Here is a 17,155-nt window from a genome sequence, read left to right on the forward strand (position 1 = left end):
CAAAAAGGCCATATTCAAAATACACATAACTAATAATTTCAAGGAGAACTCATTATCATCCACCCTTGCTTTCAATAATGTCCATTCACATGTTGCTATTCTTCCACACGCTACTATTATTTACAAAATATCCATATTCAAAATACACATAAATAATACTTTCAACTATAACTCATTATCATCCACCCTTTCTTTCAACAATGTCCATTCACATGTCGCTATTCTTCCACAAACTATTATTATTTACAAAATATCCTTTTTCAGAATACACATAACTAACTATTGTAATTGTAACTCATTATTATCCACCCTTGCTTTCAACAATGTCCATTCACATGTCGCTATTCTTCCCCACTCTATTCCTTACGGCGTTTCCTTTGCAACATAAGGTGTAAATGCTAGTTTTAAATTTTTAACTTTCCTAACTCTGGAATGTTTAAATAACATTGTGTCTTTCATAGTATACAATAATGGATGTGAATTATAAGAATGATTTAGGGTTCAATGTCATTGCTTTTTTTAATTTTTTTGGGTATATAAATGCTAAAATTACCTTTATTTTTGTCGACTCTCAAATATTTTTTGATATGGTGTATCTTTTCACAACATAAATTCTATTACAATCTTATTCCTAGAAAATCCTATCACTATATTTGCATATCCATTATTTAAGTTTCACTCATCGTAACCTTCCAAGATAACTTTCAACAACTTATCTTCTTGAATTACCAATTGAATTCATGTGTTAAGTGCATTTTTATCCTTTTTGATATGATAATTAGCATGACTTTTGATATCCATATTTAATGTGTTTGGATCTCATAGTCATTATAATTTCATTCCTTCGTTATCTTTACTCTTCACTCTTTAAGAATAAAACAATTAGTCATGGGTTATGTGTGTATATTGTAATGGAATTACAAATTTATTAGCTAGATTCACTACAAATGTGTGGTGCAATAATAATTTTACATAGAAAACAATAGAGATCCACTAAACCCAAGGAATCAGATCATCATTATTTCTTTGTATTCATATAATATTCCCTCTCTCTGAAAGCATATAACACACTGAAAAATATAACATGGTTATAACATTGCTATCTAATATTTACTTATTATTTTAGAATATTTATTGGCGTGTCAACCACTTAGTATGTAATTCATAGAATCCACATTATAAAAATAGATACTTAGGACAAAATCAAATAATTAATACTTGAATATAAATCTCTCAACAATCCACTAATCTTGTATAGTTTTGGTCAAGCTCATAGTAAACATAATGCATATTTTTTCTTTGTTTCACACTAGACTATGACAATGATTTTGTTTGCAATGAAAAACATTAATAATATTATTGATAACTTGTATGTTCTTGATTAATTTTATGTTTGAACCTGCACAAAATGGACTTTGTCAATATAACAAAACTGAAAATTAGAATCACAATAGTAAGAATTGTGATCTTCTATTCATTTAATTTTCTCAATCATCAATTGATTACTATGTCCATTCTCCTCCTCCCAACTTTGTACATCTATATATATCACACACTTCACTTTCTTCTTATTTTTTCTCAAAACATTGGCATTAGTGTGACTATACTTTAAGTTTCAAAAACGTGGGAATGGTTTCCATATATCTTTCCCTCTTCTTTAATGAAAGGCCAAGAGTAATAAGATGTATCCTTTACAACCTTAATGCTTACAAAAACAATTTTGATACTTTGGTGGGATTCTTATATAAGATATAAAGAAGATAACATAATTCATGTTATCATGAGATCTATGCAATAAGAATTATGCTCTAAATACACCATGACATGCATTTTTTTCCATGGTTTGAGAGACAAACAATCAATATCCTCACTAAGAATAACATATTTGGTGTTCATGATGCATAATTTCTTTCTACTTTGTGTTCGAATTTACCTTAGTAATTATAGAGGTCTTAGCCTACATCCTACATAATAAGAAATGGATGACTAATACAAGAATATCATGTTCCTAAAACACTATAAATAAAAAAGATTATCTTCATGGCTCTTTTACTTTTTTGATAGAATTACCACCCTTCAATAAAGTCCTTAAGCTCTATGCCAATATATTTTTTCTAATGAGATTCACAACAAACATGACTCCTATGGTTAAGCATGATTGTGACATGCTTGAGATATTGAAATGAAATGAAATGAAATTATTTTAACATCCATGAGGCTAAAATGGAATATGGGACAGATTCCTTCTCCATTTGTTTCTTGTATTCGGACCTTTTCCTGTGAGGTCTCACAATAAATGCTCCAAGCTTCTCAACAAACCCCTTCTTGTATAAATTATCTGAAGAGCTAGCTGCTAGAATATTTTCATAACTTTCTCTGATGTCTTTTTGTTTCCACTTTTCTAAAAGAGAAAAAAATACACTCTTTTTTTTATTACAAAGGAATCGACAACTGGAGCAGCCTCGTAACTCGTGTAACATGGGGTCGATTCTGACCGCTACCACTATAACCCTTGGGAACTACACCCGCCCCTCTCCATAGCTCCATGCTAGTCCGGGGGATTTGAACTTGTGACCTTCAGTATGGAGCACACCTTTCTGATGAACTTCATCGCATTGTCATTACCAACTCGCCTACCCTCGTGGAGCTAAAAATACATACTCTTTCATTCCACATGTCTTTTGGCATTTTCCAATGCCCTCTTTCACAACAGAGTTGATGAGAATGAGTCCTTAATTGAACCATTTAAGAACTTTGGGTCTCAAAGAAGTATTGACCCCTATGTACGCTTTTTGTGGATTATTATGAGTGGGATTAAACTCTTCAATATAGTACTTCTTCTTTCTCCCTAGCTCCTTCTCCCATGTATGTTTGTGGAACTCATCCATAACAAAAGTCCTCATCTCTTTACTAATTGTGGGACACATGCTCAAACAAATATCCCATTTACTAAACCATTTGTTAATTTTCCACATCCAAGTCTTCTTTCTTTTCCACAATCTGTCATTAAACACAACCTTCGGCCATCTTCCCTCTTACGCTTGCTCAATTTTTTCAAATACCTTATGACTCGCACCATAGCAATTGCTTCTTCCATTTCCTCAAATTTTTTTAAATACCTTATGACTCGCACCATAGAAATTGCTTCAATAGGAGCAACCCCTATTTCACTTAACAAGATATCATAAGGAACTGCACTTTTAATTTTGAATTTATTTGTAATTAAAAGCTTGTGAATTTTCTCAATTTGTTTCCAGTGCATCTCTAATATATTGGTGACCCACAATTCACAAGCATATAGAATCACCATAATGCTCAGTTATCATATAGATACACAAAACAAATCCTCTCTAATATGAGTGTCGCAAAAAAGTTTCATTATTACATCCCACCAAAATCTTTGCATTGTTATTTTGAGTACATTAAAAATTCTTCAAAAAAAACTAAATATAGTTTAGCATTAATGATTATTTATTTATTTATTAATTGAGCATTAATGATTTTTATTTTTATTTATTAGTTTTTAACATGGTAAAAATGAATATTTAAAATAAATATATTTTAAAATATTTATTTAATTTACTCTTCTCAATTATATGATGATGGTGGTGGTTAACGTCCACTGAGACCAAATTGGTCTATCAGACCTATAATTTTCTTATATATATATATATATATATATAAAATACTCTTCAACTTAAAATAGAAAATAACTTTCCAAATTTAATCTCTATTTACTATAATTATTTTATTTGTATGTTACTCATTTATAATAAACTATGATACAACACATTTTATAAGATAGCTCTACCAAAAATTAGAAAAAATAGATAAATACCTTTAGAGTTAAAGTCAAATAACAAAATTTGTACAAAACAATTTACTATAATTATTTTACTTATATTTTACACATTTGTAATAAACTATGATACAACACATTTTATACGCCCGCTCTACCCAAAATTAGAAAAAATAGATAAACAACTTTAGAGTTAAAGTCAAATAACAAAATTTGTACAAAACAACTAACCTAACTTGAAATGTACTTCGTAGCAAACTACACTTCTCTTTACTTTATTTATATTACTTTGATAACTAAAATTGTCTTCAACTTCTAATAAAATTATCTTTATAATATGACATGAAATAAAACAACACAAAAGTTAACCCATGATTTATAAATTTTAAATAAAAGATTATATTCTTTCCTTTTATCAATCGTAACCAAAAGAAAGCCCAGGTTCCGCAAATATGAGATAGTAATTAAAAATAAACAAATAAATAAAATATGTCCCTCATTTCTGATTTCTGAGTATTATATTTAGATTATTTTCAAATATTATATTTATATGTTTTTTGAATTTTATATTTACCTTAATCAATATTAAAATTTATGGTACATCTTCAATAGGAAAATAACAATATATTTTGTTGTGAAATAAAAATACATTCTTCAAAAAATTTATTTTGTAGTTGTAAAGAACTTTTTACTATGCCAATCATCTGAACTCTATGTAGTTTGACCATGGAAGGAGAGTGTAAGATGACACCCACATTAAAAAGTATTCCAAATACCAATAATAAAGTGTAGTATAATTATTTTATGTTTTGTTATATATATATATATATATATATATATATATATATATATATATATATATATATATATATATATATATATTTGTGTATATTGAGCATAGATTTTGTAACTATAAATATTTTATAATTTAATTATTTGATTTTTTTTTGTTTTTTGATAGTTAATTTTATTTAAATTTAATAAAAATAAATAAAAATGGTAAATTTTTAATTTCCTATTTATAAACTTTAATTATTCTAAAAAAAAATTCAAAATATTCACTATCTTTAAATACATGTGAAAATACATCTGAATAAATAAAAGTTGAATAACAAAAATTCATAATCATATATTTTTTTAACCATCCAATTCTAGCCTTGGAAAATTGAAAAAACAGATGATGAGAATGCACCCAAATATGAGTATATAGTGTGACAATGATATCACGGTTATACATTAAATATTCACTATGGCAAGTTAAAAGGCGTCTCTAATATTCCATAGACATCCTCTGTTCTGCAAGAGAGTATTCTGGACCCTTGTTATAGGCTGCCATATTGTTATTTGACTTTCAAATAATTTGTGTTCAACCATTCAATGCCATCTGGATCCTAGGTTATAGACAGCCACATTGTTATTTGACTTTCAAACCATTTGTGTTCAACCATTCATGCCCTTTGGGTCCTAGGTTAGAGGCGACGATATTTTCATTTGACTTTCAAACCATTTGCACTCAACCATTCAATGTTCTGTTACTCTTAGGTCACAGACGGGCATATTGTCATTTGACCTTCAAACCATTGGCGTTCAACCAACCATTCAATGCCCTTATGTAAGTAACTGCACCATGAAATCATTCCACCGTGGGCTTGCAGCTATTCAGTTGTACTCATCCCATTTCACTATTTTCTTGATCATGGCATTTCTAGGTGCTTTATAAATTGAGAATTGGGATAGTGATCTATTCACACATCTTGGAGAGCCCATTGCAGTTTCGTTGTTCTCGTTGCAGCAACAAAGTAGCGGGTTAAAGGCAACTACGGAAAAATATCTCCTGCAGATCAGACGCGGTCCCTCCATTCGCACAATATGAATTCCCAAAAGCACTGGCCCTGAATGTTCCTGAAATCAAAGTCCTCTAATCAATTGCCAGAAACTTCTAATTTTTTCGCGATGAGGCCACCATATTCGGAACGTCGGCAATATTTTTCTCTTGCACGTCCAAACTAAATCAAGCTCGTTCAGATGCCGTGTAGATATAATGATGAATCTAGATCTAGATTGAAAAGCGTTTATCTTTTGTTCTCTATGTGATTTAAAAAAAAAAATCTAAACCTTATATCATAAATCAAATCACATCACATCACAGAAACATAAAATTTAAGATATAATACTATTTCATTCCCAGAAGTATACTATTTCAGAACTATACTATTTCATTCCTCGAAGTATAAAATTTAAGATATATTACTATTTCATAAAATTTAAGAAATAATACTGTCTCTGTCATGTTTACTTTTGCGTAAACAAATATAGTACTTTCTCGGTCATCATGTTTACATTTGCGTAAACAAATATAGTACTTTCTCGGTCATCAGATTAATATAGATAGTGCCATAGGGATCGCAGCTAGCTTGATTAATCAAACTTTAATAGGATAATGTTAAGGCTGGGGAATGATATAATAGTTTGATCAATGTTGTTGTAATGGTTCGGTATCTATAGATATTGCAATAGCAAATAGCAGTTAGTCATTCGTTAAATTATAATATTTTGATAAATATTATTCTAATTCTTTTTGAGTATATGAATATGGTTTTGTTGCGTTAAAGTTTTATTCATTTTTAAGGGTATATTTTGGGCTAAAAACGGGTAGCAATAATCTTACTCTAACTTTTTTTACAAAATAAAAAGCTATTTTTTTCCAAGAGTTTAAATTATTGCGCCATGTTAATTAAAATTCACAAGTACAGTGAAGATTAAGTTTTGATAGAATTTCAGACAGTCATATACCATTAGTTTTGATAGAGATTTGACATTAGTTTTCATAAATATTTTTTCCATGCAGCAGGTGCATTGTCAAGTAATTGTTTGCAGGAGAAGGAAACGAGCATGTCCAAAACAAAGTCAAGATGGCATCCAAAACCAGAGCAGATCCAGATCCTGGAAGATACATTCAATTCTGGCATGGTGAACCCTCCCAGAGAAGAAATAAAAGGGATCAGAGCTCGGCTCGAAGAATTCGGGCAAGTTGGTGATGTAAATGTATTCTACTCTTTCCAGAATAACAAGTCCAGAGTAAAGCGAAAGCGACATGTCCAAGATGCGCAAATGTCTGAACCTTGCCCCAAGGTTGCAAAGACCACATCTTCAACTGCATCAACATCAACAACATCAACGTCAACATCAGTTAAGTCTAAACATATAACGGTTGGAAATCAACTCCCCTCATCTTCTACTGTGCCAGTATCTTCATTGCCCGGGAACCATTACGAGACGCACGTGAACCAAGAAATGAGCAGTACTCAATGCAGTAACATGCAAGCATTTGGAGGGGCGGGAACAACAGGAAGCAGCGGAATTTTGAATGAAGGTACATAGGCATTGATACTAGTGGAATAGTGTTGTTACCATGTCTTAATTTCAAGCTGCCAACGTATCATATACCCTTATTCAAATGCATATATTTGTGCTTTGTTGTGACTACATTGTTTTCATGTCCATGTCTAATATTAAGCTCGGTCTGCAGGAGGTGTGCAGGAGGACTCCATGACTGACGGTAACCGATCAATAACTGTATCCATCAATGACATTCCAATGGAAGTCCCCAAGGAGCCCCTGAACTTCAGGGCTTTCTTCGGAGATGATGCACTTTTACTCCATTCCTCTGGCGAGTCGGTGCTAGTGAATGAATGGGGATTCACCTTGGAAGGCCTGGAACATGGAGCTAAATATTTCTTGGTATGCTATACATATTCCTTATGTTCATTTATATGGAATCAGTCTTAGTATAATTAAGTCTCAAAAAATTAAATAAATATAGAAGTTTATTGCTCTGATCTGAGTGGCCTTATGGGTACGTTTTTATTCTATTTTTGCAGCTATGAAGGCTATTTTATCACTGGTGGATCTGCTGCTTCCTTTGTTCAGCTTCTTGTTGAACACTACTGTTTTTGCAGCAAAATTCAGCTTCTTGTTGAACACGGTTGCTTTGGCTTCCAAACTTGAGATTTGATATATCGAGGCTATATTTTATTTATTTATAACTTGATATTTTATATTCCATAGTACAAAAGAAAAGGCCTGTTGCACTGTACTGAAGTAGTTTAAATCACTTTTGTTTCTGTGGAATTCGTGAGGATCACGGGACCCAAAACTGGGTGGCTCACGTGCTAGTTTCTATGTGTAGGAATTTACAGGGTAAGTTCCTCAGAAAGAATACCAAAAGGACACCGCTCACAACCAGATCACAGATCAATACACCAGTATTTTTGACGTGGTTAAAACCCTCAAAGAGGGAAAAAGTCCACGGCCTGTCCCAGCATGTGTACTACAGGCAATTTATTAATCAAAGAATCAAAATTTACATAAGCTTCTCTCATGCACGGATTACTCGAACAATGACCCTCCATGCGCTTTAAATAGAACTCATGGACCAATCGGGTGTCAAGCCACGGATCAAGTGTCGGTAATACCGAGGAGAGAATGAACCGTCGGATCACTACATATCGTGACCGTCGGATTGTAAGTTACAAAATGTACAACGGTAAAGAAACACACTTTACCTAACTCTATACCTAACTCTACACTAGACCAAGTTGAACTTAACTATATCCTATGTGTCGGAATATCCTAACATCCCCCCTTAAGAACAACTTGGGATAGGATTGAAGGATTTACAAATATGACACAATAGGAGAAGGAAGGAGGCACTAGAGCCTATCCCCCCTTAGTGACAACTTCCTGAACTCCAAGCATATATCGAAGTTTAGTGAACTTCGCCTCTGTGAGAGCCTTTGTGAAGATGTCTGCAACCTGATCATCTGTTGGACAATATTGCACTTCAAGAACATGGTCATGAATGAGCTTTCTGATGAAGTGCATGTGTAGTTCAATGTGTTTGCTGCGCTGATGCTGGACTGGATCTTTGCATAGCTGAATGGCACTTTGATTATCACACCAAAGTGTGGTTGGATGCTGCTGCTCAAAGCCAAACTCTGATAGGATCTGACGAAGCCACAAGGTTTCCTTACTAGCTTTCACGGCACCACGATACTCTGCTTCTGCTGACGAAAGAGAAATGGCAGCCTGTTTCTTACAAGCCCATGTAATAGGTCCTGAACCAAGAGTGAAGACATAACCGGCAGTAGACTTCCGATCATCAGGGTCACCAGCCCAATCAGAATCAGTGAAACCAACTAACAGAGGAGCTGCTTTGGCACTTTAATGAATCCCAAACTGTACTGTACCTCGAACATAACGAAGTATTCTTTTAGCTGCTTTCCAATGACTTTCACGGGGGTTTTGCATAAAACGAGCAACAAGGCCAACAGCAAAGGAAAGATCAGGACGAGTATGGGTTAAATACAAGAGTTTTCCGACAAGTTGACGGTATAAGGTAGCATCAACTTCAGGAGAAGTAAAAGAGACTGAAAGTTTGACTCCAGACTGAAAGGGAGAAGGGGCTGGCTTACAGTCTTCCATGTGAAAATGACGAAGAATATCACAAGCATACTTGGACTGGGAAAGGAAAATACCCTCCTGGGATTGCAAGACTTGAAGACCGAGAAAATAGTGTAAGTGTCCTAAGTCTGTCATTTCAAATTTCTTTTTAAGGCTGGACTTCACATGGTTTATAAGGTTGGGATCACTACCAGTAAGAATAAGATCATCAACATAAAGAACAAGGATGATAAGAGAGTTGCCCACTTTCTTGGTGTAGACAGTATTGTCAGAATGACACCTAGAAAAGCCAGATTCTAAAAGAAAGCTATCCATTTTGGCATACCAAGCCCGAGGAGCTTGCTTGAGGCCATAAAGCGATTTCTTAAGTCGACAAACAAGGCTGGAGTCTGTTTGTATGAAGCCAATGGGTTGTTCCATATAGATTTCTTCCTGCAAGTCCCCATGCAAGAAGGCAGATTTAACATCCATCTGATGGACTTCCCATTTTAAAGAGGCAGCAAGGGAAAGAACAAGGCGGATAGAGTTCATTTTGGCAACAGGGGAGAAGGTTTCAGTGTAGTCAATGCCTTCAACCTGTGAAAAGCCCTTAGCAACGAGACGAGCTTTATGTTTATCAACTTTCCCATCTGGTCCATACTTGGTTCTGTAAACCCATTTACATCTAACAAGTTTGCGTCCCTTTGGTAGAGGAACAAGATCCCATGTATCATTTGTCATCAATGAATGATATTCTTCATTCATAGCTGCTTCCCAATGTGGATGGCCTGAAGCTTCTGCAAAGGTGTCAGGATCATGATTTAATGGAGCTTGAGCCAGTAAAGAAGAGGCTCTTTCAAACTGAGAACGTGTACGTCGCTGATCTGTAGGATCACCGGCAAGATCACCTGCTGCATTCCGAGTAGCACGGACCCATCTTGGAAGTTGAGGATCCTGAGAAGGTGGGGGAGGATTATCATCCTCGCTTTCATCATCTGAAGAAGAAATGTTTTCAAAAGTAGAAGAGATAGGAAGAGGTGGCACATCTGCCGGACTAGGCTCGCAGGCCGATTTATTTTCATCAAATTTTACATCTCTTCTAATGATAACATTTTTGGACTTAAATGGAATAAGTCTATAACCTTTTACATCTTCAGAATATCCAACAAAAGTACATTTCTCACTCTTAGGTTCTAAAGCTTTATGCTTTTCATCTGGAATATGGGCCCATGCTTCACTTCCAAACACACGAAAGTGACTTACATCTGGTTTAATGGAACTCCAAGCTTCTTCTGGAGTGATATTCTCTAGAACCTTAGTAGGAGTGCGATTGATTATATAATTTGCACAATTAATTGCTTCGGCCCAAAAACTAAGACTGAGTCCTTTAGATTGCAGCATACAATTAGCCATTTCCTTTAAGGTGCGATTTTTCCTTTCAGCTACACCATTTTGTTGTGGAGTGTATGGAACAGTATGTTGCATTTGAATTCCATTTTCGGTGCAAAAGTTGATGAAGGTGTTTTTAACATATTCTCCACCATTATCAGTTCTTAGCTTAAGAATTTGATGTCCAGATTGTTTTTCAACAAAGGCTTTGAAGGCCAAAAAAGTGTTAAATACTTCGCTCTTGAGTTTTAAGAAGTATACCCAAGTGCATCTGGAGAAATCATCAATGAAAGTTAAGAAGTACTTGCAGCCAGAGAATGAAGCAACAGGAAGAGGACCACATAAATCACTGTGCACAAGTTGTAAAGGGGCTGAGGCGTGCCAAGAGGCACGTTTGTCAAAACTGTCCCGATGATGTTTTCCGAGTACACATCCGGAACAAACACCATCTCTGCAAGATACCATAGGAAGACCTGTCACCATATTTTCTTTACATAGATGCTGAAGGGAGCGATAGTTTAAGTGACCAAATCGCTCATGCCAAAGTTTGCTCACTTCATCATTATGAGCAACAAATACTGAGGGAAGATTTGATGACCCAAAGTTGTGAAACTTATACAACCTTTTGGAATCATCAGCAAGACCAGTAGCTAGAATCTGTTTAGGATCTTTTAGATCCTTGATTACAACATCATGAGGTGAAAATTCAACAATTTTACCTTCACCTGAATGAGTTATCTGATAGACAGATAGAAGGTTGCAGGATAAGGTTGGAACACATAATACATCATTAAACTGACCATTGTCTAGATGAACAGTTCCAGTCCCTACAACATTAAGAGATCTATCATCACCAACATATATATTTTTGGTGTTACAATCATTTAAAGAAGAAAACATGGCTTGGTTTTTGGCCATGTGATAAGAGGCTCCAGAATCAATGAGCCACTCATGAGAATGAGAAGAAGAAGAAGATACATTTAATGCATAACCAGACTGAGATGATTGACAACGACATGCAGAAAGTGCCATTCCGGAAGTTGAAGTTGAAGTAGGCTCCACATGGATGTTATGTTTCTTCATTACGGCTTCCAAGGCTTCCATCTTCTTAAAGCATTTAGATTCTAAGTGGCCATCTCGATTACAAAAGTTACAATCTCTATCAGTCTTCTTCCATTTGTTTTTATTGGTCTTATCTTTTTGCTGAAATGATCTTTCATTTTGAGGCTGAGATGGTTTAGGACCATTCTTTTGAGGATATGACTTCTTAGGATTCTTTGAATTTGGTTGCTGCTGGGCGGCTAACGCTTTCGTGGAAGAGTTTCCAAGATTAAGAAGACCAAGGTGTAAGAGTTTTTCTTGTTCTCTTATTAAGGAATCACAAAAGGAGTCAAAGGAAGGGGCCTTGTAGTCTTTTCCTTGACAAATGAAAGCTTCCCTTGTAGAATGGAAAGTGGAAACAAATACAGAGTAGGCTGGTCCCAACTTAGTAAGGATGGAATAAATAAGGTTACCATCTTCTTTCTTAACTTTAACACCTTCCAAGAGATATCTAAGGGTCTTGAATTTGGACAAGAAATCTTCAATGCAAGAAAAATTATTAGGATCCAAAGTAAGCAACTCATTTTCAAGTTGATGGGCTCTAATTTCATTTTTAATCCCAAAAACTTTAGCGAGTTTTTCTAATGCTTCATGAGGAGTCTCAAGTTCTGCAATGTGGAATCTAAGATCAGGAGAAATAGACATCCCTATCAAACCACGTGCTTGATCTTGTCTATTTTCCCATTTTGCAGCCTTGTCTTCATCTTTTGGTTTCTTCTCTTGGTCTGTGGCTATTCTGAAGAGACCTTTACTTCTAAGTAAATCTTCCATGTAGGCTACCCATTGGAAGTAGTTAGTGCTGTCAAGAATGACTTGGCATGGACTTTCCATTTTTTTTAAAAAAACTGAAGCTGAAGATGCTGAAAGTAAGTGTTCCAATGGATAGATCTCGAAAAAATAAGCGGTTTTAAAAAAACGGCTCTGAAAAAGGCTTCCGGATGAAGAAGTTATGGCTTTTTGAAAAAAAATTGTTGACGTTGCCGGTCAAAGTGCGCGAATGTGCGGGAATGAAAAAAAATCCGCCCCCACAAAATGGAGACTTGAACCCAAGACCTCTACTCTCTTAAAATAGCTTTGAACCAATTGATCTATACAAAAAATTTGAGAGAGAGAGAGAGAGAGATAGAGAGAGAGAGAGGGAGAGGGGGGGGGGGGGCCTTGGTTTGCGTGCTTGCCTTGAGAAAGCTCTTTTTCCCTACAAAACACAAAACAAAAAACCCAACACGAATATGCAAAGAAAAACGAACCTTGCGGCTCGAAGTTAGCTTTAGCCAAAAAACTAGAAATTTAAAAAAAAAATCTCAAATTTAGCTTTAGCCGAAAAACTAAATATTTTTCTCAATGTTTCTGATTTTCCGAGATCACACTAAGGTGCAGGGAAAAGAGCATACGCATGAGAAAAATCCTTCCTTTCTGTTTCTGATTTGCCCAGATCGCACAGAGTCGCAGGGCAAAGAGCATACGCAGAAATGAAAGGTATAGATCCGGTTAAAAAAAAAGGCTAAATAAACTGAGACCGAAATAAGCAGAGAGAAAATAACAGTAAACTGCAAAAAACACTGTATACCTCCCGATCTGAAAAATGACGCAGCTAGGGCTACCGGAAACCTTTTCGCGTGAAACGAAAGGGGTTCCTCACTGGAACAGATGCTCCGAACGCAACAGAGCAGTCCTCTCGGCCCGAAAGCAGTCAGAAACAGCAGATCTAGGAAACGACAGCCGCATGCAGTTCTACCGGCTTCAGATTTGGATCACCAACGGACGCGGCCCTCAAATAGCTCTGATACCATGTAGGAATTTACAGGGTAAGTTCCTCAGAAAGAATACCAAAAGGACACCGCTCACAACCAGATCACAGATCAATACACCAGTATTTTTGACGTGGTTAAAACCCTCAAATAGGGAAACAGTCCACGGCCTGTCCCAACGTGGTTACTACAGGCAATTTATTAATCAAAGAATCAAAATTTACATAAGCTTCTCTCATGCACGGATTACTCGAACAATGACCCTCCATGCGCTTTAAATAGAACTCATGGACCAATCGGGTGTCAAGCCACGGATCAAGTGTCGGTAATACCGAGGAGAGAATGAACCGTCGGATCACTACATATCGTGACCGTCGGATTGTAAGTTACAAAATGTACAACGGTAAAGAAACACACTTTACCTAACTCTATACCTAACTCTACACTAGACCAAGTTGAACTTAACTATATCCTATGTGTCGGAATATCCTAACACTATGCACTTGAACGATCAGTTTCTATGAATGGTTACAAGCAGAGGAAACACTTCAGTCGCATAAGTTTAAATTATCCACCTTCCACATGCTTTAAATTCCTTGGAAACTTTTTTGAACTTTGAAGTAAAATCAGTAAGGGATAATATAGAATATTATATTATATTATATGATTATTAACTAAATCATATGAATAAAGTGGTTGTGTTATTTTAATTAAGGGTGATAATTTGATTATGAAAGAAAGAAAATGAAATTTTATATGTTTGTGTTATTAATATGTTTGCGTTAGATTATAGTTGATTTTGGTTTACTACTTTTAAATATAGTAAAGTTATGGTTGACAGTGATAGATTATAGTCAAAAAATAGTTAATTATGGGTGACCATGGCAATCTATATTAAACTAGTGTTGTTTATGATAGATTATAATTGATTATGGTTGTCCTTGTTGCATATAGTTGATTGTGGTTGACCATAGTTGACCATGGTTCATCATGTTAAATGTGGAAGAAAATGGTTGATGATGATTTGCTTATGGGTGGCTATAGTTGGCCATATTGACAATAGTTGACCATGGTTTGACCATTTTGCACATGGCTGACCTTGGTTGACTATAATTAAATGTGGTCAAGTTATATTTGACCATGATTTTTCTTGTTTAACTATAGTGGACTATGATTGAACTTGATTGACCATGGTTGATAATGTTTGACCATGCTTGATAATGTTTGACCATGTAGATAATGGTTGACCCTAGTTTGACCATAGGTGACTATAGTAGTCCACGTTGACCATGTTGAGCATGGTTGGGCATTATCAATCACGGTTGACCATGTTTTCCATGACTCACTATGGTTGATCATGGATAACCATGGTTGAGCTTGTTTAACCATGCCTGACTATGGTGAATATATGGTTGATTATGGGTGAACATGGTTGACCAAGTTTGCCAACATTTAACTCTAGATTACTATGGTCAACTATATCAATGTTTACTAATATCTAAACTATGTTTATACATTAGCATCTCTAGTTATTCTTATGTATAGTTATAGTTATGAATGTCTATTAATATTTATATCATTCTAGTTTTGTATATGGTTGCTGTTTCATATTTAATTCAAAAACTCTCTCTCTAACTTAATAAAACAACCATTGAATGTGATTTATTGATAAAGCAAATTTATGTAAATAATTAGTAAATTGGTGGATTAATTTTAATAAAGTTAGTTGCCATTATAATTGTCTAATAGACATATATTTATATGTATAGAAATCAATATAATACTATATTGTGTATATATTGTTTGATAAACTATATTGATCATAGTGAACATTCTTCGTCATCAACGTTTATTAATTTCTAATATATTAATAATGATTAATATATGGTTATCCATGTATATTAATATTTATTCTTTATTATATCTGACATATAGTTTTAATTTGCCCATGGGGCTTTGGATTGACGGTGAATCGGTGCGCTATTAAGGCACTCCTTGCGATAGGTAACTGGTTCAAATCCCCCGTGGGTACTTAGGTTAGTCTTAACTAGAAAAAAACATATAGTTTTAATTTGAATCCTATTATGATTTTAATTTTTTTATTTTAATTTTATACTTAGATAAAAATATATCTCTAATTTAATAAAATAATCTTTAAATATAACCTATAACTTATTGATAAACTATATTTATGATGATGATGATGGTGGTGGTGGTGGTTAACGTCTGTTGATACCAAACAATGGTCTATCAGACCTAAGGAAACAAATTATTTATCTTGATTTAAGATTTTATTCCTATGCTCAAAAAGCTTGGATAGAAGCCTCTCGAGCTCACTATAATTTTGACATTGTAAAAGGCTAGGAAGGTCAGTATTGTAACAAAGATTGTGAAAATGAGATCTAATGTGGTTGTACGCGGGGCACTCTAAGAGGAAGTGGTTTTCATCCTCGATGTTCCTATTCTCACATATATGGCAGATCCTTTCCATCCATGGCGTTTTAGGAACTTCCCAATGACCTGTTTCACTATGGAGCTCATGAGAATTCGTTCTAATCTTTGCTATATTAATTTTCTTCTTTGAGCTAGTTAAAAGAGGGAGATACTTTTGATCTTCTAGCGTGGGGTTGATGACCTTCTTATAATAACTTAACTTTCTTTTAGCCACTAAATCTTTCTCAAACCACATTTTTCCTTTGCACTTAGAAGTAACAATATCTTTAATGTTATTTGTTTTGCAATGCATCATTTTCGTTGATCTCCCAATAGTTTAACCAGGCCCTTGTGTCTTTATGCCACCCTTGATTGAGCCTTAGGTGGTTTTGGCTGGAATTTAAAGCTAGCTTAGGAAGTCTATGATCGTCTATGTTATTGATTTTCTGCTTGTACAATAGAACCTCAAGCATAGCTAGGCTCTCAATAGGGGAAAGACCTGCTTCTATAAGGAGAATAGGATAGGGTGTATTACTTTTAATTTTCAGGTTATAAGTTACAAAACGCTTCTGGATTTGCTCAATCTTTCTCCATGATTCTCTCGAGATGCTGCAACCCCAAACCTCACAACCATATAAGATAAAAGGAGTGGCTAAAGTTTCAAAGAGGAACTTATTTTTATCCCACATTAAGAGGTTTGCTATTTTACAATTATTTTCAAGACCAAAATAAGCTTTCTACCCTCCATTAATCCTTTTCTCAATGCTATGGTTCCAGTTGAGCTTATGATGAATATCAATTCCTAGGTACTTGTAACAATACACTTCCTCCAAGTTATTATTGTCATACATAAAATTAGCGTAAGTGACCTTCTTGGATTTGATAATCATAACTTTTGTTTTGTCAGTGTTAACAGTCATACCCATGGTAGAGCGGAAATCCTTAAGAAGCCTGAGTTTCTTATCAAGATCAGATGGGCACCTTGCCAAAAGAACAATATCGTTAGCATAAAGAAGAAGGATGATGACTATCCCAGCTAAGATCGTGCCATCACATCTTGCTTCCTCTAAATAGCCTTCGAGCTTATCGATGTAAATGCCAAATAGGGTAGGGGAGAGGGGGAAACCTTGTTTAACTCCGATGTTACACTTAATATCTTTCGACCACCCCTCATTGCTCCTTAGCTTGGCAATTACATTCTCGTATCACCTTATAGAGGCAGCTCTCAACTTGAGAGGAACCT

General features: G+C 34.8%; 1 pseudogene; it reads left to right on the top strand.

Moving 5' to 3' along the window:
- Positions 1–5,611: 5,611 nt before the first annotated feature.
- LOC149159122 (WUSCHEL-related homeobox 11-like) lies at positions 5,612–7,814 on the top strand (annotated as a pseudogene).
- The last annotated feature ends 9,341 nt before the right edge of the window (positions 7,815–17,155 follow it).

The sequence above is a fragment of the Pinus tabuliformis genome, chromosome 5_2, assembly GCF_031772625.1.
Source record: "Pinus tabuliformis cultivar Carrire ecotype Pingquan chromosome 5_2, CPIR1, whole genome shotgun sequence".
NCBI classification, from domain to species: Eukaryota; Viridiplantae; Streptophyta; class Pinopsida; order Pinales; family Pinaceae; genus Pinus; species Pinus tabuliformis.